Here is a 19,775-nt window from a genome sequence, read left to right as displayed (position 1 = left end):
TGCTCACCTCAAGACAATGAATGAAGCTTTCCTGGACGCTAAGTGACTGCCACCTTGTGAGCTAAGCCTGGCAAGACCTTTGGGCTACACTTCCCTCCTCACTGTGAGCTGTGGCTTGGGCAGGCTCAAAGGGGCCCACTCACTCTGCAGATGTGCCTCAGGGACATGGATGACTCTACCAGCTGCACTTGAGGGCAAAATAATCATTTACAGCTTCCCAGGTAAGGCTAACACTTACTCAACTGCAGTAACTAGATGCCCCCAATTTAATAAAAATTAGTTAAGAAGAAAAAAAAGCCTAGTTTTTTTCCTTTTCTCAATTTGTCACCTTATGTGATAAATCTTTAGTTCCAGAAATAGCCCAGCAAAACAAATAACTTAATATTGCCAACTTGTACACTTCAAAAAAGTCTATTGATAAGTGTAAAAAGTCAGAATTCTTACATCTAAAGAATAATAAAGTATCACAATTAGTTTTCTAATCAGAGAATAGAAGGCAAAATGGCCAGTAGGAAGACAAACTGGGTTTTTGAAAGACATACTTTTAAATTTGCCTGTCTACTATGGGGGTTTAGGTGAGAGAAATAAAGTAAATTAAAAAGAAAAGAAAAAAAGAGCATATTTGTTTTCTTAGAGGAAAACAAACAAATACAAATGACAGTTAAAACCAAGAAACAACCTACAATTTAGGCTGTCACTTTCCAAAAAGTATTCTAATGTTTGAAGAAGAAATTGTGGATGTGGTGTGAGTCTCTCTCCAATCCAAATCCTGTCCCTCTAGGAAATATTTGCTGTTTTATAATACAGCATCATTACTGTGATTCCCACATTAAATAACTACTAAAGTTTCAGTACTCCAGGCACTTGGTTGCCTGTCAAGGTGATAAATTAATTCTGAATCTGGGTCAAGAGTACATAGAGTACAGGTCTGGCCCTGCTGAACCTAGAAAGCCCGTGTGGACTCTTCATTTAGCATTAGTCACCATAATCTAAGTTTGATGGCTATATCTGTGTAGGGAGTTTGTTCTTCCCAGCTGGTGAGTGGAATGAGGCCAGTATGCCTTCTGTCCAGATAAATGACAAATGACGATCCAGTCTGGTATGCATGCCTGCCCTGCCCATGTTATTTCTTTCCTCATCTCAAGGCTACACCTCTTGGACATACACATTGGAGGAAACAGATGTCTCCTGTAAAATTAACAAGAGCACTTCTACATCCAGGTAAGAAATGCTCTAAAGAAAGAATTCAATGCTCTGTTTGGCATGAATAATAATAATTCAGTCAAGCTTCACTTGAAGTTAAGAATAACTTTCAGATTTTCAATTTATTAATATGAGGGTTAATGACAATAAATGAAGAATCTTTCTGAAAGAGATGATGTTTTTTCATGCTGAAAAAATAAGATTAAAGGTTGGGCGTTCATAGGGGTTTAGATGTACTCAATTACGTTCTTGTTTACAAAGGATATGGTTAAGGTGTTTTCCATTACTTTCAAAATACCCTTCATCCTGAAATGTTGACACATGAATGGGATGATAAATCAAATTACCTGACTGTCCTGTGGTCATGTTTCACCAGTTACTTAGTTTTTAGGGTTTAGAATGGGCACTTTGCAGGGCTCTGTGCAAAATGAAAATGGGGAACCATTGTTAAAACATTAAGAATTTTAGGTTGGCAACAGCAGAACATTAAACCAAGAGCAGGGCCTTTCAAAGCCTACAGAGGTCACATACCCATGAAGCCTGTCAAAGGTGGGCAGAAGGAAGTAGAGAGAAACCAGACATACAGTCATTTATGTCGAGAATTACATAGGTTTTCAGTCTGGGAAGGAAAAGGCATCTTCGACTTTTGGCATGCAAATACCAATGGAAAGACAACTTCCCTTCATAGGAGGGGAAATTCAAGAGGGAGCTGAAGGAGGAGAGGAGGAAACTGACCTCTACCAAGCACCACTGCTGGGACCCACGCTGGCCCTGACATTGTCATCATTTGTCCTTGCTCCAACACTGAGCTCTACCATAGGATTAACTCCACACTACAGAAGAGGAATCTAACTGAGGTCGTTGATGAGTTTAAGCATAACTGCTTCAAGTTTAGAAAAAGCAGGTTAAGAGATGCAGGAACTGTAGGACACCTGAGGGGTATTCTGTAATTTTCGAGGAGGTTTCCTTCATGACCCTCATCCTCTTCCTAAGACCACCTACCGCCCATTGCTATCAGTCCAAAGATCCAGAGATCTTGCTCTAAGTATGAACTCTTCTCTTGCCTCCCACACTAGCACCTTTACGTCTACTGTCTGTCTTGGAGACCCCATCAAGCTTCACCTCAAGGTACTTCTTACTCCAATTTATACTCCTCAACTCCAGGTCATCCCTCATTCACCTCCTTATTCACTCTCCTTTCCATATGGCTCTGTCCAACCCTCTCTGGCCAACTCCTATTCCTCCCCAAGTCCATCATAAGTCCTTTTGGTGGGCCCTCTCTCATAAGCGTTCCTTTCACTGTCTTGCTCTAACAGAGCCTGAAGGCACTGCCTTCTCCTATGGCTCTCAAGAGGTGGCTGTTTTCTCTCCCACCTCCCTCTTGCCAAACAGCCTGTTGGATGAGTAGGTGTCTTCCTTGCTACTCTCTTGCTTGCAAACAATTAATTGTCTGTCCTTCCTAACACCCTGCTCTGAATCTCATACCTGCAGACTGCTGATACCAACACCAGTTAGCCCTCCCCGTTGCAGCCACCTATTCCTCCCCAGATTACTCTGCCTCATGTCTTGAAGAGTCATTTTCCAGTGTTAGTTCTGTTACTAGGTTGGTGCAAAAGTAGTTGCGGTTTTTGCCATTGGAAGTAATGGCAAAAACCGCATCTACTTTTGCACCAACCTATATAAATCCCGGAAATTTCCATGTCTGTTAGATGGTCCCTGCAAAATTTTGGCCTGTAAATTCCGTCTTTTTCCATTCCATCTCAGTTATACCTGCTCCCATGGCCATATCCTACTTTGCCATTACCAACAACTTCATGCCCTCCATAATTTCATCTTTAAGCCTCCCCTTCTCCAACAATCTTGCATTGTCATTCCAGTTCATTCTTTCCAACTATTCTTAATCCAATAATTCTTCCATTGCACTAGGCCTTATACCCCATATACTGTCCACTTTTCACCATTCCGTACTCTCAGGGTGTCCTCTCTTCTCTCTCTGTGTCTTAGATTCCCTGACCTATCATTGCAACCCTTAACTCAATCAATTATTCTCACTTGCCCCCTCAGTTCATATTCACTTGGTTAAATCCCACCTGTGGATAAATTCAGCTGTTTGCTACTCTGTGCCTGCTCTCAGCTGACATATGTGGCTGGAGAAAAATATACAGTGTCTCCCCTTATCTGCCATTTCAGTTACCCACAGTCAACAAAGTTCCAAAAACATTAAATGGAAAATTCCAGAAATAAACAATTTATAAAATTTAAATTGAGAGCCATTCTAAATAGCATGATGAAATCTCACACCATCCTGCTCTGTCCCATGCAGGACTGAATCATCTCTTTGTCCAGTGCATCCACACTGTCTCCAGTCCCTGCCTGTGAGTCACTTAGTAGCTGGCTTGGTGATCAGATGAACTGTCGCAGTATCACAGTGCTGTGTCCAAGTGACCCTCATTTTACCTAATAACGGCCCCAAATGAAAGAGTAGTGATGCTGGTAATTCGGATATGCCAAAGAGAAGCTGTAAAGTGCTTCCTTTAAGTGAAAAGGTAAAAGTTCTTGACTTAATAAGGAAAGAAAAAAAATGAATGCTGACGTTGCTATGACCTACAATAAAACCAAATCTTTTATCTGTGAAATTGTGAAAAAGGAAAAATAAATTTGTGCTAGTTTCACTGTCATGCTTCGAACTGCAGAAGTTACAGCACAGTGCATAAGTTCTTAGTTAAGATGGAAAGGCATTAAATTTATGGGTTGAAGACATGGACAGAAACGTTTCAGTTGATGGCAATTGCGTTCAGTACTATCCATGGTTTCAGGCATCCACTGGGGGTGGTGGAATGTGCCTTGGTGGATAAGGGGGAATGACTGTATGATCACACTAACTGGTCTCATTTAAATTCATGACCACTAACCTCAAGCGCGCCCTCGGCACTGCCTGGCCTTCTCTACATTTTCCCTGTCTGTTTACTCCCACACTCTCCTAGACAACCACAAAACTCCTTGAAAGACTTGTCCAGACTTGCTGTCTACAATTTCTCTCTCCCCTTTATTCTCCTTTGAACACTTTCCAATCAGGCTTTTGTCTTCACCATGCTACACCATCCTAAATCTTCCTCAACTAGATCTATGAGCAACGTTCAACATAGCTGGCTTCTAAGACAACGTTCTCCTCTGGTTCTTTTCCTTCATTAAAGGCTTCTCCTTTGCTCATCCCCCATTTCTTCTACTTTTACCCACTGGAGCTGTAGTCACTAACTACATGTGGCTATTTAAACTGAATAAAATTAAAAATTCAGTTTCCCAGTTGCACTAGCCATGTTTTAAGTGCTCAACAGCCACATGTGTCTAGTGGCTGTTGTACTGGACAGTGACGGTAGAGAACATTTCCATCTTGGAAGAAAGTTCTATTGTATAACACTACACTACAATATCCAAGGATTAGTCCTTAGAGTTCTTCTCAATCTAAACTCACTTTCTGGGTAAGGTCATCCATTTTCTTGGCTAGTCACTTGTACCTCTAGCCTAGACCTTCTTCTGAACTCCAGACTCCTTTATCCAACCACCTACTGCTCATTTCCACTTGCATATTTAACAAGTATCTTAAAGGTATCATGCCTAAAAAATAAACTACTGATCTCTCTCAACCCTGACCTCCTAACACTCTTGCACCCACAATCTTCTTTTCTTACTTTTCTTCAGATTTCAGTTACTTTACTTCCCACTCCTATAAACTAAAATTCATTTCATTTCAGACAGACTGAAAGTTAAATATTTTAAAGTATTCTATACCATATTGATAAACTCATTTGAAAATACATACATATATATTTTTCTTTAAGGACCTGTGTGTAATCATAATTTGTAGAAATTTTAATCATTTCATCTCACAGGAAGAAATTATAATTTCAAGTGTTTAGGCTTAGTGTCTGATTTATCCTTAAGTGGAATAAGTTCCTAATACTTATTTTGATTAAGGTAGGGTTGTGGGGGCTGGAGGTGGGTTGTAAAAACACCTTTATTCTAGAATTGGTTCTGCTCCTTTACCCCCCAAATCACTTTAAACTACAGAATTAACTTTAGGGTTGCTCTTTTGGGGCCATAGAAGTCTTTTTTTCAGAATGTTCATCAGGAGTTTGGTCAGAGGGGTGGGAAGAGCCAACAGCAGAGTTCTCCTGGTTGCCAGGTGTGTGAGCCTTGTAACCTTGTACAGCTTTCATTCAAGTCTATGTGATCCCCCAAAAAACTGCCAGAAATATCTGGCCAATCCCAACCAAGATCAACTGGCTCTGGGAGACATGGCTCCCAGGATCTGGTTACCTGAGCCATCTGGCCTGTGGCTGGGAATATCATGCAGGAATGAGCTGGGGGCTAACCCTCATCCTCTGAGGGCTACGCCTCACCTAAGGGTGACAGGAAGATGGAAGCACCTGCAGAAGAATCTGTGGAAGGCCCCAGGCACCAGCTCAGCCACCTGGTGGCTTCCCTTAGGCTACTGGCCTGCAGTACAAAGAATGGAAGTCAGTCCTAGATACACTGCCTGGTCTAGAGTCAGGGCTGAATCAAGAGGACAAACTATTATTATCTCTACACTTTCCAGTCCCCATAAATTCCTTTGAAAAGTAAAGATTTCTCTGCTATGAAAACATTCCTTATGAAGCAGTTTAGGGAAGGGGAAATGTTTTTTTAACTGGAGCCACTGGTGACCGGAACATGCAAGTGACAGTCAAGCAGATAAAGAGCAGTGCCATTTACTTTTAGTAGTGATGCTGGGCTTTTTTCTTTCTGTTTTTGTTTTGTTTTGTTTTTTGCCTCAGAAGATTTACATATATGGGTTGGGGAAGGTAGGTGGTTTTAAAATACGTCCCTAAATTCTTTGATATTCTTCCCTTGAAAAGGAGAGCTTAATTCCCTTAAGTGTGGGCTGGATATAGTGACTTTATTCTACAGAAACAAAAAGCAGAAGTGACATACCTGCTACCACAGAGGCTAGGTCAAAAGACGCACAGCAGCTTCATCCATCCATCTCTTTCTTCCTCTCTCTCTCTCCCCCAAGCTCCCACACTCTTTCTTTCTCTCTGATCACCAGCACTGGGGGAAGTTATCTGCCATGTCATGAAAACACACAAACAGCCCAGGGAGAGGGCCACGTGGTGAGGAATTGAGGGCTCCAGCCTCCAGTCATGTGAATGAGGAGGACCCTCCAGCAGCTCCAGTCAAGCTTTCAGATGACTGCAGCCCCAATGCACATTCTGCCTAAAGTGTCATGAGAAATTCTGTGCCACAAACACCAGCTAAGCAGCTCTGGGATTCCTGATGATCAGAAATTGTGAGATAGTAAATGTCTGTTTTTTTTAAACTGTAGTAAACTATTATTTATACAGCAATAGACAACTAAGACAGAGGGTAAGGACCACACAGTTAATTTTTTTCAATTAAAATTAAGAACTTGGAATATATAATTTTGTTAATCTACAAAAGCCAAATGCTGTCAAAAAGGAAAAGGACCTGTGATATGACCACGGACTAGAGCAGGGCCTCCATGCTGGACACAGCTGACCTTTGCTCTGTGACCTTGGACAGGCTGCTCCAGCAAGTGCTGCTTGCAGTATGAAGGCTGCATAAGATCAGGATTGCAAAGCCCCTGGCACAGCTCCTGGTGCTGATGACAGACAGCATGCTGGTGGCAGGGGCAGTGGTTCCCTGCCCCAGGCTTCCCTACGGTCACACAAAGGCTCTGCTGCGGGCAGGTGGCCCCACTGGCCCTGCAGATTCCCAGGCAGTGCTCTACCACGGCTCCACACTGCCCCTTCCTGGGGAGGATGACACAAAGCTGAGGTGATTAGTAAATCCTCAGAGGGGAGGTAGAGGAGAGAAGCTGGTGACAAAATGTCAGGAGGTTTCCAAGTGATCAATGCTGCACTTTGCCTGCTCTTTTCTACTTTGAATCTCAGAGTGTTATTGTCCCCACTTTAAAGTCTACCCAACTATTTGTTTACAGCTTTTCAACCACTTTCTCTCCCCAGAACTTTAGCATTAGGCACAGCACTCTGGGGCCATACGATAAGAGCATAGAAGGTGCTACTTTGGTGTAAAATGCCTTCTTCATCTACATCATTTGAGGATGCATGAAATTTCCACACCACAGCAGCTTACTCCTCGATCCACACTCCTGTCCTGCTTGGGTGTAAGATATGCTGGCTTTGTGAACACTCCTTGGCTGATTATTGCGGAGAGGGCTGTTGTCTGACTTGAGGGTCTACCTCTAGGCTTCAGTCTACTGCAGCTGCTGATGGCCTGTCTCACCATTGGATAAATAAAAGGGGACTGCATGTTTATTTTTAAGTTTGGGTTTTGGGCTGTAGCACACTGTAGGTGGATATGTGTAAAAAGGAAAATCAAAACAATGAGGGCCCTAGGGAGGGTCTGGGAAACCTACTTTATTCCCAAGGCTGTTCAAACCAAGGCTTAGACTTAGAGCCTGTGACTGGCGGGTCTTGCACACAGTAAGAATACAGTGACAAAAGCACAATGAGGAATTTCACCAGAAGGTAACAGGTTACACTCCATTCCTTCTCTGTTGTCAGAAACAAAACAAAACAAAACAAAACAAAACAAAAACTCTAGCTGAAAAGAAGTATTAATCTAGTCAGTACTTTGCCAAAGGGTCCCATGGGTTAACTTTAATCTAATCTAATTAGTAGAAGAAAGTATTCTTTTTTTTTAGTAATCCATGAAGAAAAACAAGCCAAAGTTCAGGCATTTTAAAAAGTCAGCTACAGAGGTACAGATACGGGCAAACACCCAGAGTGGCCACACAAAAGTGAGGAAACTGCTTTAAACCCAGCTAAGCACTCTAAGTGGTTCTCTTTCATTGGAAACCAGATGCAATTCAGTGTCCAGGTTGCTTTGTACCACACTGAAGTCATTAGAATCTGCTCAGTGCTGCTGTCATTGACAATGCACCTCTCCTCGACCCCGCCACCCGCAGCCCGCCACCCCACCCCATTGCTTGCTTTTCTCCTTCAGACTTCACCAGCCACGCAAAGCAATCATTCTTAGTCTGCAAAAGAAAATTCTTTACCTAAGTATTGGTTATATTTCTGATGTTGATGGGTCACTATTAGCTTAGTTTTATTCATCATTAGGTATTTAATTCCTTCATTTAATCCACGCATATTTATTAAGCGCTTGAGATAAATGCAGGCATGGTAACAGGCTCAAGGAATACAGAGATAAGACACAGTCCCAGCCTTAAGGCAAAGATAGACACATAAACAAAGAATTATACTATATATCATATTTATATTATTTATTTATAGCACAATATATATAATTGGTTAGGGCTCTAATCAAGCCTGGGGGTCAGGAAAGATTTTCTGGAGTGGGTGATGTCTGAGCTCTGCGTTTCAGTGATGAGTAGGAATTAACTGAGCAAGAAAGAGATAGAGTGGACAAAACATTTCAGGCAAAGGGTACCACAAAAACAAAGGCATGGAAGCTAGAGACAGCATGAGTTAGGCAGGTCAGCAGACTGGTTTTGTTAGAGTACAAGGGAGTGGTAAGAAATGAGACCAGAGGTCAGCAGGGCTGATACAGGAGTTATGTAATGCTGAATTTATGTTAGGCTTTACCCTGAGGAAGTCATTACAGTGTTTGAGAATGAGACACACTTGAATAGGCAGTCAGGTAGGTAGATTAGGGGAGGAGCTTAAAGAGTACAGGATCAGAGGCAGAGGCTGGGCTGGCTCCCCTCTGTAATCCCAGCACTTTGGGAGGCTGAGGCAGGAGGATCACTTGAAGCCAAGAGTTTGAGACCAGCCTGGGCAACAAAGCAAGACCCCCATCTCTATGAAAATTAATTTTTAAAAAGCCAGGTGCTGTGGTGTTTGCCTGTAGTCTTAGCTACTTTGGAAGCCAAAGCAAGAGGATCCCTTGAGTCCAGGAGTTTGAGGCTGCAGTGAGCCATGACTGCACCACGGCACTTCAGCTTGGGTGTCAGGGCAAGATCCATCTCAAAAATGGATAAATAAAATACATTTTAAAAAAGGACCAGAGACAGGCCGCACAGTGGCTCACACCTGTAATCCCAGCACTTTGAGAAGCTGAGGCAGGTGGATCACTTGAAGTCAGGAGTTCAAGACCAGCCTGGCCGACATGATGAAATCCTGTCTCTACTAAAAGTACAAAAATTAGCCTGGTGTGGTGGCATGCACCTGTAATCTCAACTACTTGGGAGGCTGAAGCAGGAGACTCGCTTGAACCTGGGAGGCAGAGATTGCAGTGAGCTGAGATTGCACCACCGCACTCCTGCCTGGGCGACAGAGCAAGATGCTGTCTCAAATAAATAAATAGGACCAGAGGCAGAGAGACTATGTTGAGGTTGAGGTGACAGTTAATAGCATTTGCAGAACGGGGGTGGCATCTGGGATGGGAAGGGGAGTGATTTGAGACACATTTGGAAGGTAAATTGGCAAGACTTGGTGACTGATGGGTTATGGGAAATGAAGACCAGGTAGGAATCATGGGTGTGTTCCTGGAGACCACCACCATCATCTGACATGGACAGAACTGGCATAGAAGGGGAGAATATGATGATGAGTTACTTTTGAACACACTGCACTTGAGAGGGTTTAAATAATTTATTCTCCTACTGTCTTCAAAAGGTAAAGGAGTGTGTATGGTAAACTTAACTGTGGTCTAAAATGAAGGTGGAGAATGCTGTTGTTAATGGGCGACATCACTAATGCATCATAGCACTCTTATTCCCACAGCCCAGACACACCTTCGGCGTCCTTTTCAACATATCATTTCATCCCCCCAAGGTGTCAACTATAAGTTCCAACACATGATGGCTACTACTGTTCCAAGGGAGAGTATATGCCTTGGAAAGCCACGTTTCTCCCCAGTCTAAAAGCTTGAGAGAGTAACATTCTTTAAAACATACATGTCTTGAACACAGATTTGGAGGTATCCTTGAGGTAAATTACAGCTTACCAAATGTAAATAACCAAAAACACATCGATCATGAGTGCCAGCATCACTGGGAACTCTTCCGATATTTCTGAGACTCCTAACTTGGTTTAAGGTTAGGGCAGTGCAGACCACGGTAATCAATAGAGTCTAATTTTAAATTTGTTAACTGTCCATTATGGGATGGGACAGGGCTTCTCAACATGACTCCAGCAAGATCCAGGCTTATTAATGCTCCATGGAGGGTGTCCGCAGCAAGAAGTCTTCCTGATGGGTTCAGATGATTTGGATTATACCCCCTCCTTAAGGAACTCAGAAGGAAAAGCAACATATAAAAGACTGAGAAATCCTCAGAAATCAATGAAACTTAGTTTGGCCTAGTGTCACCCAGACTTACTTGACCATGAAATCCTCCTGTCACATGACACTCATGAAGAGCCCCTGAAATTAGGATCATTTCAATCCTCAAAGCATACCCATTTTTCAAACGAGAAATACAACTTCTAGAATCAGAAAGCCACAAAATTGGCAAGGGAGATCTAAAATCAGATCTTCCGGTTCCAGCTTCAGGGCCCAATTCATAGGACTGCAGCTGAAGAGGACAGTTGGCAGTGAAGATGAGAGCTGATACCTGGGCTACACACCCACTTTACAAACAGAACATCGGGGGCCCGGCAGTATCCCTACTCGGCAAAATGTGCGGCACATGGGCCAGCTACAGCTTTCTGGGGGCTCCCCATCAGGGCTGACAGCTCATCCTGTCTTTTAAAGTCCACCACCATTGCCCTTTTCTTTTGTAGCCACTATAAAACACTACTCTGTTTACTCTCTGCTATACCCACGAGAGGAATTCTGGCCTTTAGGGCATTTCCCGTTGCCTAGAAACCTTATAGAGCATTGGGTGCAGGAAGCTGACTCTCTACGGTAGAGATTCACAGGCAGGAAGTTTATTCAGAGTGCTCTGGGGCAACACCTGTGAGGGAATACAGGCAGTAAAACAGGGCAGAGGGAGAGGCTGAATTCTGATGCAGCTGCAAACAAAAGCCTGACTGATCCAGGAGGATGCTCTGCAACGGGGCTGGGCCTTCAAAGTGGATCCAAGCCGGGTGAAAGGTCCAGGCCTTCATGTCCCAGCATCAACCTGTCTTTGGATATGGGTTGCTACTGCTCCTACCTTGGGCATCCTAGTTCTCCTCAGCCACAGGCAATCCCAAAGAGGGTCTCAGCTGAGCACTCTCAGCTGCCAACATTACCAGCAGCTGAAGAAGGAAGTCCTTCCCTCCTGGAAGCGGGTGGAGGGAGTGCCGTAGATCTGGGCTGCCTGACAACATCTTCTGCATTGCTCAGGGCATGCTTCCCACTCAACTCTCAGGTCTGGATAGTTGTCTGTTTTCTATAGATGCTGCTAGAATCTAGAGTCTGGGCTGTGGCCTCCATTATATTAGCCCTAGCTTTACTATGCTTCATATTAGTTTTATCTTGGTACCTATAAAGCTTTCCAAAAGTTTTATATTTCTCTTGTATCCTAGCAGGGTTTAAGGAAGTGATCAATAATCAATACAGATATAGAGGAAAGAGTAAGAGATTTTGAGCCTGAACTCCTAATTTTACTTCTTCTTCTTTTTTTTTTTTTTTTTGAGATAGCGTCTCACTCTGTTGCCCAGGCTGGAGTGCAGTGGTGTGATCGCTCCTCAGTGCAGCCTCGAACTCCTGGCCTCAGGTGATCCTCCCACCTCAGCCTCCTGAGTAGCTGGGACCACAGGAGCACACCACACATGGCAAATTTTTAAAACTTTTGTAGAGATGGGGTCTCCCCAGGTTGCCCAGGCTGGTCTCAGACTCCTGGGCCTAGGAGAGCCTCCTGCCTCCTGGGCTCAAGAGATCCTTCCTAAGTGCTGGGGTTACAGGTGTGAGCTACTGCACTCAGCAATCACAGAACTGCCACTTATGGATGTATACAATTACAAACATCACTTAATTTCTGTGAATCTTAGTTTCATGATTTACAATACGGGAATTTTAAAAAGCCCTATTTTACCCAAGCTCCAGTGTTACTGTGAGAATAATAAGATGGTGAATTGAAAATGCTTTGTAAAGTAAAAAAAACTAGAGCCAGTGTTTCACAATAGTGAGTACAAAATAGATAGCTGCTATGGTTTGAATATGGTCAGCTCCCTCCAAAACTCATTTTGAAGCTTGGTCCCCAACGTAATGGTGTTGAGAGGTGGTGGAACCTTTAAGAGGCATTGGGTTGAAGAATCCACCCTCAGAAAGGGATTAATGCCATCTCTTAGTCACTGAGAGAGCAGGCTGTTATAAAGCAAGGCTGCCTCTCATGTTTTGTCCCTTTCTGCACACTCCTCCTTTCCCTTCTGGTTCTCGGCCTTTCTCTGCCATGTTGTGATACAGCATAAAGCCCTCACCTGAAGCTGAGAAGATGCCAGCACCATGCTTCTTGGACTTCCCAGCCTCTGGAATTGTGAACCAGACAAACCTCTTTTCCTTATAAATTACCCAGTCTCTCAGGTATTCGGTTATGGCAACAGAAAATGAACTAAGACACCTATTAAAGGAAAAAAATATTGAGCCAATACATGTAAAACTAGGTGTAAATTCCTTTTGCTAATAACACTTATACAAATTCAAGTGAATTTACAAAATATAAACAAAAATAGAATACAATTAATTTCAATTAACAATACTGATTATTGTGCCATGTGACGTTGTTTTATTGGCTTATATACATATGGTACTGACTGTAAGGACAAGGTTCATTTGGACTGGATATGCATGCCATGTAATAATTCGGTTTTCTCCATTGTTTCCACTGTGAAACTGTTCATTTACACAATGTACCATTTGGCCTTAACATAGAAATATCATTTATGTATATTAAGTACACCTCCACTTGTTTAAATTTTCCATTTTATTTGGCGATAAGAATATGTATCATGAGTTCAATTTGGCCTTATGTATCAGAAAGTCCATATAACAGTGACTTGAAAAATTAGGAACAAAAGAAGTGCAAGACTTATACACTGAAAACTACAGGCCGGGCGCGATGGCTCACACCTGTAATCCCAGCACTTTCGGAGGCCAAGGTGGGTGGATCACTTGAGGCCAGTAGTTCGAGACCAGCCTGGCCAACATGGTGAAACCCTGTCTCTACTAAAAATACAAAAATTAGCCAGGCATGGTAGCATGTGCCTGTAATCCCAGCTACTCAGGAGGCTGAGGCACGAGAATCGCTTGAGCCTGGGAGGCAGGGTTACAGTGAGCCGAGATCACACCACTGCACTTCAGCCTGGGCAACAGAGCGAGACTCTGCCAAAAAAAAAAAAAAAAAAAAAAAAAAAAACCTACAAAACATTGCTAAGAGAAATTATAAGAATAAAGATCTAAATAAAGGAATTGGAAGACTCAGTATTATTAAAATAGCAATGCCCCTCAACGTGATCTATAGATTCAACACAATTCCTATAAAAATTCCAGCAGGCTTTTGGGCAGGAATTGACAAGCTGATCCTAAAATGTATATGGAAATGCAAAGGACCTAGAAAAGCAAAAACAATCTTAAAAAAGAACAAAGTTGGAAAACTTAGACTTCCCAATTTTAAAACTTACTATAAAGCTACATTAATTACGACTGTGTGGTACTGGCATAAGGGTAGACATGTAGATCAATGGAACAGAATTGAGAGTCTAGAAATAAAACTTTACATTTATAGTCCATTGATTTTTGACAAAGGTGCCAAGGTAATTCAATGGGGAAAGGACAGTCTTTTCAACAGATGGTGCTGGGACAACTGGATATCTGCATGCAGAAAGATGAATTTAGATACCTCACACTATACACAAAAATGAACTCAAAATGAATCATATGCCTAGTGTAAAAGCTAAAACTATAAAACTTGTAGAAGAAAGCAGAAGATCTTTGCAACCTTAAGTTAGACAAAGAGTTCTTAAACACAACAGCAACAGCATAATCCATGAAAGGAAAAACTGAAAAAATTGACTTCATCAAAATTAAAAACTTTTGTGCTTCAAGAAACATCAGCAAGAAAATGAAAAGCAAGCCACAGTCTGGGAGAAAATATACACAAATACTATTTCTGGTAAAGGATTTGTATCCAGAATATATAAAAATCACTTGTAAGTTAATAATAAGACAAGCCAATTAAAAATGGGCAACAGTTGAATAGGTATTTCACCAAAGAAATATGAATGGCTAATAAGCATTTGAAAAGGTGCTCAACATCATTAGTCGTGAGGTAAATGAAAATTAAAACTACAAGGAGATGCTATTATACTTCATGCCCAGTAGAAGGAATATAATAAAAAGACAAAATAATTTTTGATAAGAATATGAAAAAACCGTAAGCCTTATACATTGCCGATGGGAATATAAGATAGTGTGCTTACTTTGGAAAACAGTTTGGCAGTTTCTTATAAAATGAAACATAAATTTACCATATGATCTTGCAATTCCTCTCCTGAGAATCTACCCAAGAGAAATGGAAACATACATCTACACAAAGATGTATATGTATTCATGCAACATTATTCATAAGGTCTAAAAAGTGAAGACAATCCACATGTCCATCAACTGGTAAATGGACGACCAAAATATAATACGGCCATACAATAGAATATTATTCAGCAACAAGAAGGAACTACTGTTATGTGCTACAGCATGGAAGACTATCAAAAACAATATGTTAAGTGAAAGAAGCCAGATGTAAAAGATTGGATATTCTATGATCCCATTTATATGAAATGTTCAGAAAAGGCAGATTTATAAAGACAGTGGATCAGTGGTTGCCTTGGCCTGGTAGTAGGAATGAGGATAGACTGCCAATGAGCAAGAGGAATGTTTTGGGAATAACAGAAAGGTTCTAGATTTGGTTGTGGGGATGTTTGAACAAAACTATGCTTACTAAAAATCACTGTGCATTTAAAACAGGTGAATTTGAGGCCGGGCGTGGTGGCTCATGCCTATAATCCCAGCACTTTGAGGGGCCAAGGTGGGCAGATCACGAGGTCAGGAGTTCAAGACTAGCCTGGCCAACATAGTGAAACCCACTCTCTATTAAAAATACAAAAAATTAGCTGGGCGTGGTGGCACCTGCCTGTAATCCCAGCTACTCGGGAGGCTGAGGCAGGAGAATCGCTTGAACCCGGGAGGCAGAGGTTGCAGTGAGCTGAGATCACGCCACTGCACTCCAGCCTGGGCGACAGTGCGAGACTCCGTCTCAAAACAACAACAACAAAAAAAACAGGTGAATTTTATGGTATGAAAATTATATCCCTTTGGTTTATTTTTTTGAGACAGGGTTTCATTCTGCCACCCAGGCTGGAGCTCAGTGGTGCAATCTCGGCTGACTGCAACCTATGCCTCCTGGGCTCAAGCGATACTCCTGCTTCAGCCTCCCAAATAGCTGGGACTACATTTGCATGCCCCAGCTAATTTTTGTATTTTTTGTAGAGACAGGGTTTCACCATGTTGCCCAGACTGGTCTCGAACTCCTGGGCTCAAATGATCCACCTGCCTCGGCTTCCCAAAGTGCTAGGATTACAGGCATGAGCCACTGCACCTGGCTATAAATCATATGTTAATAAAGCTATTTTTAAAATTAGCTTCTGTTTTTTTTTTTTTTTTTTTTGAGATGGAGTTTTGCTCTCATTGCCCAGGCTGGAGTACAATGGCGCCATCTCGGCTTACCTGATGGTGGGAACATAAATTAGTTCAACTATTGTGGAAGACAGTGTGGCAATTCCTCAAGGATCTAGAACTAGAAATACCATTTGACCCAGCCATCCCATTACTGGGTATATACCCAAAGGATTACAAATCATGCTACTATAAATGCACACGTATGTTTATTGTGGCACTATTCACAATAGCAAAGACTTGGAACCAACCCAAATGTCCATCAATGATAGACTGGATTAAGAAAATGTGGCACATACACACCATGGAATACTATGCAGCCATAAAAAAGGATGAGTTTATGTCCTTTGCAGGGACATGGACTAAACTTGGAACCATCATTCTAAGCAAACTATCACAAGGACAGAAAACTAAACACTGCTTGTTCTCACTCATCAGTGGTAGTTGAACAATGAGAACACATGGACACAGGGCAGGGAACATCACACACTGGGGCCTGTTGCGGGGGGTGGGGGGCTGGGGGAGGGATAGCATTAGGAGAATACCTAATGTAAATGATGAGTTGATGGATGCAGAAAAGCAACATGGCACATGTATACCTATGTAACAAACCTGCATGTTGTGCACATGCACCCTAGAACTTAAAGTATAATAAAAAAAAAAAAGAAAGAAAAAAAAAGTTTTTTTTTTTTTTGAGACGGAGTTTCACTGTCATTGCCCAGGCTAGAATGCAATGGCGCCATCTCAGCTCACTGCAACCTCTGTCTCCCAGGTTCATGCCATTCACCTGCCTCAGCTTCCCGAGTAACTGGAATTACAGGCATGTGCCAATACGCCCAGCTAATTTTGTATTTTTAGTAGAGGGGGGTAATTAGCTTATTTTTTGTATATAATGAAGTGTCTGCAGACAGCCACACCCTGGGCTGGTATAATGAGGGGTTTTTTGTAGTCATTAGAGACCCAGACTCCTTATATCTTTGCCTCCACCACTGCTAGTATGTGTTCTTGCCCTCATGGTCATATCTCACCTTCCTTCCTGGCTAGACGAGGAGAAAGACTGGAGAGTGAGAAAGACATTGACCATTGCTTCTTGACCTTTTGTCTGAGATCAAATGTAGCACCTGCTCTTACCAGCTTAATACCTGATATGTCCTCTATCTATCTTAAAAGTCAGCCACTTTAAGGATCTTTCTGGGAAGCCCCATCTAATAGCTCAGATATCATGAGCTAAAACCTTGCCACATGAACATTTGTAACTGCAAGGGAGTCTGAGAAGCATAGGACTATCGCTGATTCCAGGCAAATTAGGGTTCTGTTAGTAAGGTAGAGGGGAAGAATGGATATTGGGTAAATTAGCTTGAAATCTCTGGGGGTTGAGAAACACTTTTTGGTGTCAATGTAAACACAGATAGAACCAGCATTACTTATATCACAGAGCAGTCCTTGCTTATAAGGTGATGAACCAGAATATGCTTAATATTAATGGGTTCTTATCAAAATAAAAACAAAACAATTGAATTTTTAGTGAAAGCATAAGGGCTCCAGAGAAGCTATCTCTTACTCTGTTGAGAAACACTAAGCTGAACAAATGTTCCTTGTTGTTTATATTTTTATTTCTAAGACAACAACTTGAGGGCTGAGCCATTTGGTATAGTAAGAAGAACAGGGCTCTTGAGTTAGAAACATCTGGATTTAAAAATTGGCCACACTGTTTAGCTATGCTTTGGGCACACTGCATAACTTAGCTAGGCCTCAATTTCCTCCTCTGTACAAGAGAAGTAGTACCTGCCTTACAGGGTTATTGGGAGGACTTAAGAAGGCAGCAGGTGTAAACACTTGCCTGTGCGTTTGCTTCTCTCCTTCACAACTCACACTGCAGTGACACAGCCCTGTCTCATGCACCAGCAAAGAACAAGTCCTCATTTTTTTCTTGGCAAAATTAAACAGCTGTCCAGCTGTATTTTCCCCACATTTCTCATGCTGAGAATTTTTCCCAAGAGAATTTTCCTACTTAGAGATCATCTATTCAGCACACACACACAAACACACACATAAATTATGATGTGGGGCAGAGGGAGCAAAACAAACAAAACCCACTGAAGATAAAATTAACACATGGAGAACAAAATTCTAAAAATACTCTTATTTTTGTACCCAAAGTTTTGTAATCTTCCTAACAGCTAATCTTTTTACAGAATCAGAGAGATTATGTACTTGGCACATTAAGAAAGGTAGGTGCCTTGTCAAGTGCTTGTGAAAGCAGGTGTGCAGGTGAGTTGGCTGGCATGAACCCCAGGTCATCCATTACTTGCCCGTTTATTCATACATCAGTGTGACTAAGCCAGCGTGGAGCCTCTTCCATCCACTTTCTCCCCGAAGCACAAATACAGGTTAAAACAGGGGACTGTTCAAATGGGTGGACTATGATAGACTTACAACTCTTAAGTGGTTTGCAACTTTAGTAGCTTTTAAAAGTCTCTGTTAAACACTGACTGAACAAAATCCTTATTTCTGCAAGAATGCGATGTATCCCAAAGAAGGACTCTGAAGCAAAATTGTGAAATCTGTCAACTGAAATGTAGAACCAATATTTATTATCTATGTTTATTCTCTACAAAGTAACAAAATTGTAATAATGACAATCTTGATAACACATAGCATTTAGTTTACATAATTAAGAGACAAGTGCAGGCTGGCAAAACTGATACAATACTTTAGGGCACAATGTTACAGTGTGGTTTTCCAGTCACTCTTTTTCAATGATTGATTTTTTTTCCCTATCCCATGACCTACCTGACCGCTATGATACTTATCTGCCCATTTTTCTCCTCCCCTGTGAAAAGGGGAAAAGAAAGATGGTGCATGCCTCCACTCCAGAGCAGGTCTTACAGGCACCACGCGAGCGGAGGGCCCTGCCCAGGAAGCCCCGCAGCTTCTCCAGTGAGCAGCAGCCCTGCCTGCCAAGACTGAACAGCTGTCAGGATTTCTACAGCTGTGGCTGCCACTGTTCCCCAGAACTCGCCTTCAGCTCCCAGATTGAGAAATCCTCTCTGTCCTTTGGTGCCCTCCACAGCTAATGGCAGTTAAATTCTAATATTGGGTTTGTGCAAAGTTTCTCCAATCCTGAAAGCTGCCACATTTCACGCTTGAATTACAAGTCAATTAAGAGCAAAACAAAACAAAAACCTATTCTTTCTTGTCTTGAGTCATTCTATATTATAATTACCATGTTGTTGCCTTTCCTCTCTCTTCCTAACCCAAATCATGAAGCACAGGAGAAGTCCTGTTACCTGCCACATACAGACCAAAGAAGAACCCATTCTAACACAGCTTTGCCTACTGCTCAAAGAATTCACAGTAGCAATGTTGATCTGCTTATAATAAAAAATTCTGCTTTCTCTGCTGACCAGATAGTGGGTATTCCACAACACAAAAGCAGCTGCTTAGATGTGTATTTGGGGTTGTTGGAATATTTTCCCATTCGTATAACATGCAGCTTCAAAACACAATTGATTGCTTAGTTGTCTTATTAGGAATACAACTGGCCAGGCGCGGTGGCTCACGCCTGTAATCCAGTACTTTGGGAGGCCGAGGCGGGTGGATCACCTGAGGTCAGGAGTTTGACACTAGCCTGGCCAACTTGGTGAAACTCCATCTGTACTAAAAATACAAAAATTAGCTGGGTGTGGGTGGCAGGCACCTGTAGTCCCAGCTACTCGGGACGCTGAGGCAGAAGAATTGCTCGAACCTGGGAGGCGGAGGTTGCAGTGAGCCGAGATCGCTCCACTGCATTCCAGCCTGGGTGACAGAGCGAGACTCCCTCTCAAAAAAAAAAAAAAAAAAAGGAGTACAATTAAGCTGGTAGAGCTGATATTTATAAGAGAATGCCATGGCTATGGAAGGGGAGAGGAAAGGAGAGCTGAACAACAGTT

The 19,775-nt window shown here is 42.2% G+C and overlaps 1 protein-coding gene and 1 pseudogene across 6 annotated transcripts in view; one reads left to right on the top strand and one right to left on the bottom strand.

Moving 5' to 3' along the window:
• Positions 1–19,775, bottom strand: part of SCHIP1 (schwannomin interacting protein 1) — a 611,891-nt gene that overhangs the window by 71,060 nt on the left and 521,056 nt on the right. The gene's annotated exons all lie outside the window — the stretch shown is intronic.
• On the top strand, positions 16,926–17,080 carry LOC112439529 (U2 spliceosomal RNA; annotated as a pseudogene).

The sequence above is a fragment of the Pan paniscus genome, chromosome 2 (assembly GCF_029289425.2).
Source record: "Pan paniscus chromosome 2, NHGRI_mPanPan1-v2.0_pri, whole genome shotgun sequence".
Taxonomy (NCBI): domain Eukaryota; kingdom Metazoa; phylum Chordata; class Mammalia; order Primates; family Hominidae; genus Pan; species Pan paniscus.
Note: the sequence above shows the minus strand (reverse complement) of the source record. Positions and strands in the feature narration are given on the sequence as shown.